The sequence below is a fragment of the Protopterus annectens genome, chromosome 2.part2, assembly GCF_019279795.1.
Source record: "Protopterus annectens isolate FY-2018-M chromosome 2.part2, PAN1.0, whole genome shotgun sequence".
In the NCBI taxonomy this organism is placed as follows: Eukaryota; Metazoa; Chordata; order Ceratodontiformes; family Protopteridae; genus Protopterus; species Protopterus annectens.
This window is the reverse complement of record NC_056730.1, coordinates 745,466,540-745,479,492: the sequence shown is the minus strand read 5'-3', so window position 1 is coordinate 745,479,492 and position 12,953 is coordinate 745,466,540.

The window sequence follows — 12,953 nt, the reverse complement described above, 5'->3', positions numbered from 1 at the left end:
ACACAAGATCTTTATAACACAGCAGGATTTTCCAGTGGTCAGCATAGCATCCCCACCAGAGAAAAAACAGAGAATCAACAAATGAAGAGAGCATCACAAATTTGCTTTCAGCAACAAACACCCAGTCAACAGAACAACAAGAAAAAGACTTGCCGAAGAATCCACTGATCCAAGGAAAAAAATGACAACCAGACAGGGCAACAAGGGATTTCCAGGATATAAACAGAAAAGAACAGCATCCACCAGCCAGGACCGGACCAAAGGAAATCAAACCATCCCTTTACAAACACGTCCATCACAGAATACACAAACCCTGTTATTCTAGCAGATTTCTAAGTTTATAAGAGCATAGCTCTCAGCCTCTGGAAAAAGCCAAAAATAATGGGGGGACAAAGCCCCACAATTAGGGACACATTAAACTTAGAAAAGTACTACAATAAAAGGTTTTGTGCTGTTACCATGAATTTTCTTAAGGATATGAAGTGTGAAACTGAAATGACTTTTATGAATTCAGTCCTTAATGATCTGCCACAAAAAATCCAGAAAAATCATAAATTTCATGAGTACAAATTTTTGTCAGCTATAGGATTAAGATGACCAGGATATGAGCACACAAAAGTGACAAATTAATCTGTAAACTCAGCAAAACTAAAAGCCTGATGACTGAGTTGACCCACCTGGACCTGGAAGAACATTTTTGAGAGTGTGAATAACTGCGATATTTGTGTATCCAACAATGATATATTCTCCTGTGCTGTGTCTAGTTATCTATTTCTGCTTAGAATTTAAAATCTTATATTTTTTACATCTTCTGGGAGATACTGAGAAGACAGAAAGACAAACCTCCTCAATACAATGCCAATGGCAACAGCCATGGATGCAGCATCTATAGAGTCATAAACAAAATTTAAATAATGAGTAGTGACCTGAAAAATATAACAAACTAAACCACACAAAGCAGATTTCTCCTCACAGGAAGGACCTGTGGATAAAACATTCATCAAACTTTCACAATTAGTCAAAATAAACATTGACATATGAGCCTGACAACAAAATTCTAAAAATTAAAGTTGGGAAGCAGTTACTTTTCCCCCAAACTTATTAATTGTTTTACAATCCTTGTCAGAAGGGGAAGGATTAGAATTACCAATGACACTGACCACGAGTGCAAGTCATCATCAGGGGAGGGTACAGGTGAGCACACCCTATTTAAGGGAAATTATGCTATTTTTGCCTGCAGAATCCGTTATCAGGCACGTGACGTCGTACCTGAAGATAGAGCTAGCTGGCAGCGACCAGGTTGGAAGTCACAGTGAGGGATTTACTGGCTGTATGACAGGTGTTTAGTCATTCGTACACTGCTAGTGTTTAATTTATTTTAAATATTTAAAAAAATATATATATGTCTTCAAACTTCATATGGTTGAGACCATAACTTCGAAGTTTTTAAAGTTCAAAAATAAAATAAATATTTTTAATAAAAAATTAAAAACATTTTTTTTTAAGTTTATGCAGGGGGGCAAGCTCCCCTCCACCCCCACACCCCCTGCTAATCAAATACACCAACACCAAGATCGCACTGCAAAGAGAATAGTAAATTTCCCATTTCACACTTTATAGCAATCTCCATCTAAAACTTTCGAAGTTTCAAAACTTCGATCTTATAGTCTCGACCATATGAAGTTCGAAGTTTTGAAACTTCAAGTAGACCCACATATATACCTAGATCTATAAATATACACACACACACACACACACACACACACACACACACACACACACACACACACACACACACACACACACAATAAATATAAATATAGAGAAGCAAGGGTTTGATTCATGAGTCGCGTAGTGCGGCTGGGGGATGGTTTATGCAGGGAATAATAATTTTTTATATGTTTTATAATATATTAAAAAATATAGAATAAATATATAAAGTAATACATAATATAACGTGGGATGTTAGTTAATTATAATTACTTGATTATATTTATATATATAAAAATAATAAATATTAAAAATAAAAACAAGTACACACATACAGTACAGCTTTCCTGCCTTGGTTAGGCAGGGGGTTGAACATTGGAAAGGTGAGCGCTTTTCATACAGATATATATATATATATATATATATATATATATGTGTGTGTGTGTGTGTGTGTGTAGTTATATATTCACGTATTTTAATAAAAAAAACAACACAGATATAATTTTATAAATGTATATATATATATATATATATATACACATACACATACATACGCATATATATATAGATATAGATATAATTAAATATTCAATAAATAATGTCGGATTTCTGGTAACTTTTATAATAAAGGTATAGGTTGATAATCCGTTTAAGCAGTACTTTGGGGGCAAACTCTGGCAAGCTGCTTGCATGCAGACATGTATTAGTTATGTGACTATATACATGATTAACAGCAGTAATACTAAGCGGGGGAGGGGGGTTGCAGTAAAACTTTATGTTAGGGCCTAGTTAGGCTTGTTGTAATCTGTATGAGTTTGCTGGATTGTTCACTTCTTCATGTCAGTGGCTTGCTTTGTGTACTAATTTAGGCAGTTGAAACATGCTTTAATTAATTAGCTCACATTAGGTGTTACAGCCTGAGTATTGGAGGTTTATTTCATATCGTGTTTCCTGATTTTGGATTGTTGGGTATGTGTTAAAGTGGTGCTTAATTGTATCAGCAGATCTTGCTTTTGGATAGCTTGCGTTATCATGAGGAGTACTTTTTGGAGGCTGACTATGGGAAATTCGGTCAAATTTTGTTATTATGTTAGCGGGGGTTGTGCATAGTTTAAATGATATAATATAATTAGTTGTGTACTGGTATCTTGGTTACACTCGGTTTATAATAAAGTTGTAATGTTAGTATCAAACTTATTAAGTTTTAGGCATGGCATTTCAGATAACCATTATTCTATAATGTTTACCTCAGCATTTGATTACTAGGTTGTACACATCCTTGGTTTTGGCAGAGTGGTTTTTGTGAAGGATATGTCACTGCATTCTGGAACCCACACAGCAGCACAGCTAGTTTTAGTCACAGTGGCATTTTTCAACAAAGGATAAGCAGGGAAACATTGTGACCGCTATACATTCTACAACCTCACAACAACACAGGATCCAAGCATCTTGCCTCTTAAAATAACTGCAACTTTGTACGGCTCTTAGTTGTTCAACCCCCCCCCTTTTTTGTGTATTCTTCCTGGTTTTAATTCTTTCCACCTTTCAGGTTCAGCCATGGTGCAGTCCATTAAAGAGAGATGTCTGTGTTTATTACAGGAAGCAAAAGGCTTCTAATTGATTTAGAAATGGTGGGGGCAGCTGAACAAAGCCTGAATTCCAGGAGGAGACCTTCGCTGAATCTGGCAGAAGGTGCAGCTGTGGGACCAGCTTCCAGCTTAAGAAGGCTGGCCAAAAGGTCATCCCTTCCTGCTCATCCGACATATCATAATCAGAAGAAGTCAGTTTATACAAGACGAAAACGCATTTTTTTGTAATAAAGTATTATTGTGTTTGGGATTGATTTCTGTGCTCACTTGTGGATTTTAACATTAAAAACTTTGGTTTTGACATCCGTGGCTCTGGCAGTTTGGTACTTTACTTCGTTTCTTGGTTTAGTGTACCAAAGTTCCTTTTGGATTTCGATGTCTAATATAAGACTATCACCAGAGAAAATGTAAGGGCGCTGTGCACATGCACCACATTTCTTGGTTCCACCAGTGGATGGAATACCGTGACCAAAACCATTTACGCAGGGTTGTCTTTAGACTTGCACCAACTTTATATACAAAGAGCGGTTGTACTCCCAGCATGTCAAGTATTTCCACATTAGACATGAAAATGTTCCAATTATTCCTGATGATATTAACTATATTATGTGCCATTCCCTGAAATTTTTATATGAAAGCCCTTTCCCAGTGACAAGCGTCAACTGGGGTGACCAAGTATGTGGCTGTCAAGGAAGGACACTTGACACCCTAACATGGGTTTAAACTTGCTACTGCTGTATTCAGACACTTCAAGAATGATCTTTTGTATGATGCCAGGAGGATAACCTCTTTCTAAAAATTATCTTTTAGTGTCTTGACTTCCTGTTAAAAAAGGGTATCATCAGAGATCATACATGATAGTCTTATAAACTGTCCCCTCACTAAACCAACTTTCTGCTTATAAAGATGAAAACTCAAAAAAGGGAAGTAGGAGTTACTAAAAGTAGGTTTCCTATAAATATTGGAAACAAATCTACCTTCCTTAACATAAATTGTAGTATCGAAATAATTAGCAAACTCTTTATTGCAAGTATAATGTAAATCTCAAAAAGTTGGTAGTGCTAGTCAAATATGTAATGACATCATTAACAGTCTCATTGGCACCATTCCAAAGAATAAACAAATCATCTAAATATCTAAAGTACATGACACAGTGTTTAAAAAAAGGATTATTACTGCATACATATTTGGTCTCCCAATAATACATGACTAGATTTGCAACAGTAGGTGGGCAGGCCACTCTCATTGCTACCCCATGGATCTGTTTGTAAAACTCACCCTCAAAAAACATGAAATTGCTTTCAAGAAACATGTTCATTAGCTCTGATAAAAGTCTGATACCACTGCTAGTTAAAAAAGTAAATTCCAAAAGAATTTCATTAAAGAACTCCATACCAATGCATTGGGGTATACAAATGAATAAATCAACCACATCTATAGCAAGGAATCTGATAATTTCAGTAGCTAGTTCATGGTTGGACTTGCCCCCCAAAAAATGGGAAAATGGATTTGAGCTTCTCTCAATGAATACTCCCAAAGGGATAAATCTTCTTCGTCTTCTATCTTACATTCTTCATCTCCAAAGACTAGCTGAGGTCCATAGTGCTAATACTTTATCCTGGTTCAGGACCTACCCTGCCAACTGGTCATAAGCTGTGGAACAGTCCCACTCTTCCTTTGACTTCCAATCTACTACCACTGGTGTTAAATAAGGATCCATACCAGTTTTGTTTGGCATATTCATTAATGACATGCACACCAAAATCCTTAATGCCACACTCATCCAACATGTAGAGGACTCAAACCTAATTTGTACTGCCAGCACCTTCAACCATCTTCAGACAGCTACACAGGCAAACTCCATCTTTTATAACAATAGTTATTAGATTCCTTACTTCTACTAAGTCCTACGAAAACTAAGTGTCTTTTATTTGGCTCTGGGAAAATATCTATTTCACGAATTAATAACACCCCAAACGAACAGGTTACAAATGCAAAACTCTTTGGAGTAATCATTGACCACAAATTAAAGTCTGACAAACATACTGACTATGTTATCTAAAATAAATAAATAAATAAATAAAAATTAAAAACACACTCACAGACACACACACACACACACACACACACACACACACACACACACACAAATTAGAATGCTATATAACTCCAAATACTTTTTAACTGAAAAAAAACTCAGCTGACCACAGCACAATCTCTAGTAATACCTACAGTTCTTTATTCTTCATCTACACTCATTAATCCCCCCCCCCCAAAAAAAAAAATCAAACATAAATTGGAACAAACATACAACAAAGTTGCTAGGTTTGCAACTAATGTATCTAACAAAACACACCACTGCAATGCTGTCTGTAAAATAAATTGGATAGAATTACAAAATCTACTCACATTTCACCAACTTAAAAGCACCCACAAAATATTACTAAAGCCTATCACATGCCCATCTATATCCACAGGCAAACTCCATCTTTTAGAACAATAGTGAAGTCTGACTGAGATAAAGCCCATCTTACTGCTAGACATACTCCCAACAGGCCTCTCAGTTTAGAAAAATCATAACCATCTACAGATGTATACACCAAACAATCATTATAGAAAATCTCTCTCAACCATTTGTGTTGCCAAACAGTGAAATACTGTTCTCCAACCCAACATATCCATAAATATAACAGTTTTATCCTTAACATAAAAGTCGACTGGCCATCAAAATGGATTTGTTCTTGTTCATAATCTCTTCCTAATTGTGCCCTTCCTAACAATCCAGTTCACACAACTGTATCTCTTTACCATTTCTGTACATCTCTAAGACCTTAGCCCTGCTCCACGATATCTCTCTTTACCCTTTCACAGAAAGCCATATGCCTCCACTATCACTCAGATTAATATATAGTCTTATAATTCTAACCTATCTCACCTCTAAAACCACCTCCCACTTATACAATCTATAACTCAAAAAAACAAATCCCTCCTTGCTGCTCCCCCTACCTTTTTTAACAATCATTATTCTTTATTATATTTTGCTCCTGTTTTTCCTCCCAGTATATATCCCCATCATCTTAGCTTATAGCTTACTTTTTACACTTCTGATGTTTATACCATTACTCTGTTCTGCCACGCATTTTTATTTATTTTTGAATTCATGCCTTATGTTACTACTAGCATACACACATTCCATCTTGTTGATTTTAATATTTTGAAAATTCATATTCACTGTTGTGTGCTTTGTGTTTGTCATATTTTATTACACAGAGCTTCTTTCCCTGGATCTACACAGAAAATGGGCTTTATCTCAGTCAGACTATCCTGGTTAACAAATGAAAATAAAATAAAACGAGTACAAAGGTTTGCCTGAAAATGGTCAGAGTGGGTCCAGTTCTCTTATCCAGTTAGCAAATTAATTTAAACAGTTAAATAAGAACATGGACAGTAGTCCATGTTGCTGGTTTCAGAATATCTCACTTAAATTCTAAATGTGATGCAGATTTAGCTGCTGGCCCAACATGAATGTGCTTCAACAAGGTCTTATAGTGAGAAGTTTATTGCATTTCTCATAACAAAATGAAATACACCATGTGAGCTTACTTCATGACATGAAGAGTGTGTTGTGCAGTTGTTGCAAATAAAAAAGATGCATGGTAGAAGAGAGTGTTTACAGAGCATTGCAAAAATGCAACTTCTCTACAAAATTAAGGAGTAAAAGGGACAAAAGCTCTGGGATTAGTTCACTTTTCTGTCAGTACTGAAGGTGTTTTTTTCCAAGAGGAATGCAAATATGTACTAACACAAAATAAGCCATAGCTCGGAAGTTGGAGACAAAAAGGTCTCAGAAAGAGAACATGCAGGATCCTGAAGTGATGAATGGGTGCCTTAAATCAGTCAATTTTTCATATATTTTGGAACTTAATTTCATGAATTATTAAAGTTTTAAAGTGTTTATACTGTTTGATGTTCTACTACCTTCTATTATTTTTATTTTTGTGCCATTATTGGTAAGGACTTATCATCACAGGCCTGAAGAATCAGATAATGCTGTACAGCCAGCTCCCAGGCCATCACTGTCAATCGGCAAAGAGGTTATGAACTTACACCCCCTTGTTCAAGTACCACATCATGGTAGTGTTGTCTGTGACCACCAGAAGAGGACTCACAGTCTATAAGTGGTAAAGGCATGAATTACTGCCAACATCTCCTTTGCATTTATATGCCTTGTTCTGTCCTGAGGACCCCACAAGCCTTGCACTTGACATCCCATGGACATTATTCACTATGCAAAATCTGAATAGTGCATCTGGTCAGATTGGACTGGTGTATGAAGAGACAAAGAGAGTCCTGGATTCAGAGACAGCTGACCACTCTACCCTCGCAATTCCTGTTTTTTAAATTCCAGTACCCCTACCTGGAAATCCAAGGGATGAATGTGCTGGGTCCAACAATTCTTCAAGTACCTTTTTTCTCATGTGTAGTCTGGCTAGTGGTATCATGAGGATCATTGATACCTTGAGGCTTATAATTTTTGGAACTCTATTGCCAAGGTCATGTTAGAAGAGAGAAATCCAAGAAAATGCCCTGACAATTCAGAACATTGTCATCTATCAGAAAGGCCATCCTTTCTATTGGGTCTATCCAACACCCTAGGAAAACAATTCATTGAGAGGGTGTGAGGAAGGAATATTAAATGTTCAGTTTCAAGCCCAGGTGGGAAAGGAGGAATGCAAACTTATCTAAGCACTCCAAGTAGCTAGATACAAAATCTGCATGAATCAGCAAATTGTGTAAATAAATTACAATGTAGATGCCTAGAGTTCTGCAACAGGTAACCAGTTCAGCCAAACACTTTGTAAACACATGAGGCACAGTAGACAGCCCACACAGTAATGCATAAAACTGATAATGTAATGCTGACACAGCAAATCTCAAAAAAAAATCCTGAAACTGGGAGCAACAGCAATATGATTATAAGCTTCCTTGAGTTCTACAGTCACTGTGAAACAGTGATCTGGAAGCAACTCTAGGACTGACTATAAGGTATTTTGAATTTCAGAAGTTTTACAAAGGTGTTTAGAAAGGACGTATCTTCGACAAGTCTCCAGGACTGCTCCTTTTATGGTACCAAAAGATTATGGAGTAAAATCTTTTGCCTTTCGGTATCACAGGCACTGGTTCCTTGACTCCTGTTTTTGCCATGTGATGGAGCACTGCAGAAAACAGCACTGTTTGGTCTGGTGGGTGTGGGGGAATTCCCCAAAAGGGGAAGGATTTTCTTTCTACTGACACGCATGTCCTCACTGAATTATTATCAGAATGTATTTGTCTGAGACTACTTATAGCCATGGCTTGGGTACTCTGTGACTTAGCGAGTCATTCCTTTGTGTGTGACTGATTCTTTTTCAGAAAGGAGCCCATCTTGTTTTGTTTCGAAAAACTATACGCCTGCCATAGCTTTTTGTATACCTGACTTTTGTTTGGCTGGGATTTTCCGGTCCTTTAAGGAAGATATTTTGTTTTGGAAGAACTAGGGTACATGAAACAATCTGGATACCCTATGCATAAATTTGCCTCTATCATCCCATTGTTTGAGAATCTGCATAATAGGGGGCCCAAACACCTATTCACAATTTAAAGGTGCATATAAAATTTCAGCTTTTAAATTATCAGATAAATTCTGATTTAGTAACAAAGCATATCGTCTTAATGCAATAAAAGAATCAGCATTTCTTAAGACTCTGCCAATACAGTCTCAAGTGGCATTTCTTAACACTGCATCTACACATTTAAGCACAAATCTTGAAGCATGTTTCAAAACCTGAATCAAATTAGAAATAATTTTCTTCATTTAAGGCTTTTGCTCTGCAACTAAGAATGGAGCAAAATCATCCAAACTGTATGCACACTGCAAAATAAATTTCTACATACAGTCTTGATAATTTTACATTCTAAAGGCTAGATTACTAGAAAGATACATCCTTTTGCTCTAAAGATCTAACCAGTTCCCTCTTTATCACAGAAGTGTTGTATTAAATGAAGCCAAGAACTTTTTATTTCAGCAGGTAGGTGGGTAGACCACAGCTAGGTCAGTAGTTAAATGAGAAAACAGACCTATCATATCCGAGAAGACCCTGTATTTTTTCTGAGCCTTTTTAGGAACTGCTGGAATAGATACTGGTGCCCTGCAAGCAGTTTTACAAACATCTTCCAAGGCTGGTAAGAGAGAAGGGATAGCCACAGAATTCACCATCTTGTCCTCTATAAGGTCATATAACCTGCCTAGCTCTAGGGTAGTTCTTGACTGCTGCCAAACAAAATCATCACTAAATCTAGCAATTATCTGAGGAAAGGTAAACACTTGTTTGGACTTAAGCTCAGGTTCCCCTTCCAAAGAATCAGAGTGAATGGAATCAGTTCCAGCTAAGAAATCACCATTGTCATTATCAGCTTCCTCATAATTCTTTGAAACAAAAAACAGTCTCTAGCCAAACTAGCCATGCATGGGAACACAATCACAGGGATTAGCTGTCCATACAACACTGTTAGCTAAGGTCTCCCTTATAAATCCCTACAATTTGATTATCAGCTGTATAGGATCATAGGAGGTTACTAAGCTATTGGCCCTGAGGCCCTTATAAGCCTACCCAAGAGTTTACCTCATGTTTAGACAAATCAGCACCCCGATGTCCCTGTCCAGCAAGGACATGAGTGGAATACCCAAAGGTATATTTTCTGTTTCCCATCCATTTATCCAGGTTTCCCTTAAAATGGGGTAAAGAGGTACTTTGCTTGATGTAGAGAGGGAGTCTATTCCATTGATGGGGGAGTGTCTGGGACAAAAACTGTCCCACCAACAAGTTTTGTTGATGTCACAGACCAGTTTGAGGCCACGCATGTGGGTTACTCAAGTGGAACTTGACTTGTGGATATGCAGGAGTCCCATCAAAGTGGGATCCGTGATTGCCTTGTATGCCAGACAGAGGTCACCTCTGAGGAGTCTGTATGAAACCGAGTAGAGGGATAGGGCTTTCAGTCTATCTGTGTATGGTAGATGTTTGAGGCCCTGGATTCTCCTTGTGAGGAACCTCTGTGGTCTCTCCAGCTGCTGCATGTGCTTTGCGAGGTACATGCTGAAAGGGAAGCAGTACTCGATGTTGGCCAAGCAGAAAGCTTTCTGTACAACGGAAGCAACACGGTGGTCAAAAGTCAGGTTGCTATCAACCTGGGTGCCCAAATCCCTCACGACTGATTGAGTGCTTAGGACGCTGTTATTAATGTGATAATTTGTGGGGACGTCACTCTCCCCAAAGGGGATGATGATGCATTTTTTGGTATTCACCTTGAGGCTATGTTTCTGGCACCAGTCATTTGTCTGAGTGAGCCCCTCTTGGAGGATGTCCATATCAGTAGGGGAATTGATAACAGCACCCAGTTAACAGACATCTGCAAACCTGGTCAGCCATAGCCCACTGGTTTTGGCCTGCACCTCAGAAAAGTATATCCCAAATAACAGAGGCCCCAAGACCGAACCCTGGGAGCTTATGTTCTTTTTCTTGTGAACTTCATTACTAAATAAAATATGTGGGGACAGAATATTACGTCTGATTAGGGGTCTCTTACCCAGGACTACTCTTACACTTAAAAAGTTTGGTTCTTCCATACCTGTGCCAGTACTAGAACAGCCTCTGCGGATGTGGCTAAACCCTATTCCACAGTGGCAAGCAAAGTTACATTAGAGGGAGATGGATCAAAAGTAAGTGTTATGCAGGCTAAGCAGTGATCCCAAAAGAACCACTAAACTTGGGCTGAGGCATATTTTTGTTTTGTTTTTCTTTTTTGGTACAACTGCATTTGATGGGGGGGGGTACCACAGTTAGTAGCCATTAAATCAGGGGAAAGAACACCAGAAAGAATAATAAACTGACAGTACTGGATAAAATATTACAATAAGCACTTAAATGTTATAGTAACAAGTATTTCCCCACACAACTAAACTCTGCCAAATTGTCAAATTACCCCCCTACAAAAAATGTGAAATGTATTGTAATTCTTTTACAACTGACAGAGTCCAAACACCAAACAAACCACTTGCCAAAGCAGTGTTACAAAATAGCTCCACATACTTTAACTATGCTAAACTGCATTAACTAGTGATTAATAGCAATTTAAATTATACTTTCGTGTCAGAGAGACAGAGTAAAATCTCCAGAGTATATTAAAATAACAATTCACAGTAAAATCACAATCCAGTGTTAAAAACACACAGAGCAGAGCTGTACATACATATAGTAAATATTGTATAAATGCTGAAAAATCCAAGTTCTGCAATATTTAAATGTCAAATGATGTAAATAAAGTACAGTAACAACAGTAAAGACAGGAGAAATTAATTCTCCATTCTGACTGCACAAGACAGTCTATAGTAATTAACAGCAGACACACACACTGCACTTCTGAAAGAAATACTGAAAGTTTCCTCAAAAACAGCAAAATAAGCATTTGTCAAATTTAGAAACCAAGCTAAACACTGCTACAAATAGAAATTCCCACAGGAATTAAACACTGACATACATAAAATATTAAAATAAATATATATTTTAAATAAACATAAAAATAGAAAGAGAATAATAAATCTAATAATACAATGAGAGGAATGGAGTCTGCAAATGGGTTTTATCTGAGCAGTAACCAAAAAAAAAAAAGAACCACTGGATCCTTTGAAGAGTCAGAGGACTTTCTTCTTTGGATGGCAGAATAAGTCTAAACACTCATTTCCTGTATGACTGAAGGCGTCCCTCTCGGGAAACGCTCAGCCACAGAGCGACAGCAGAAGGGGAGTCTGAGCTTTCAAAAGCTGGCCAGTACAGGGTAACCTTGGCAGACAACCCAAAATGACACTGGGGGCAGTGGAAATGATGAACATTTCTCTGATGCAATAAGAATGACTATTATAATATTTTGTATATTAACTTCTTCAAAATTTAAATGTTTGCCAAATAACTTAGTGGATTTCAAATGTCTTTCCGTAGGCTTAATGAATGTAACAAAGACAAGTTTCAGAACATGAGTTTAAACTGGAAGTAGCCCACTTTAAATGAGAGGCTTTTATTATAAATATTGTGAAGCTAATTTATTGTGATTTTAATGTTTGTCAGATAAAGCAGTGGGATTTTCAACATGTCTCTCTGAATATTTACTGAAAGTGTTTACAGTATTTTTCAAAAGATCCTTATTGTGATCCATTTAAGGATTTCTGATATATTAATCTGCAGTATGACTTGTTGATTTAAACCAACCCACATGAAAAAAAAAACTCTTAATTACATTTATAATGTTGTTAGGGTCCGGGGTCTTCTGATTGAGGGGTTACACCCATTTGGAATGGGTAAAATTATACTGAAGTGAAATGATCAGTATAAGTAATGGGTCTTTTAATAGCCTAATGAAGTTATTCAATTTCAGGGTGTAAGGCCTCATTATTTTACTGTATTTATTGTGTTTGTTGACCTGGTTGGTTGTCTAGTCCTGACACCATTTTCAGCCACAACCTGGGTGCAGAAGCACATCAAACTACATAGTTAATGCAAAGTAAATAATTCTATAACTTGTTATAGTTTAGAGAATTATAGGGCAAGTTACAAAGTTAAA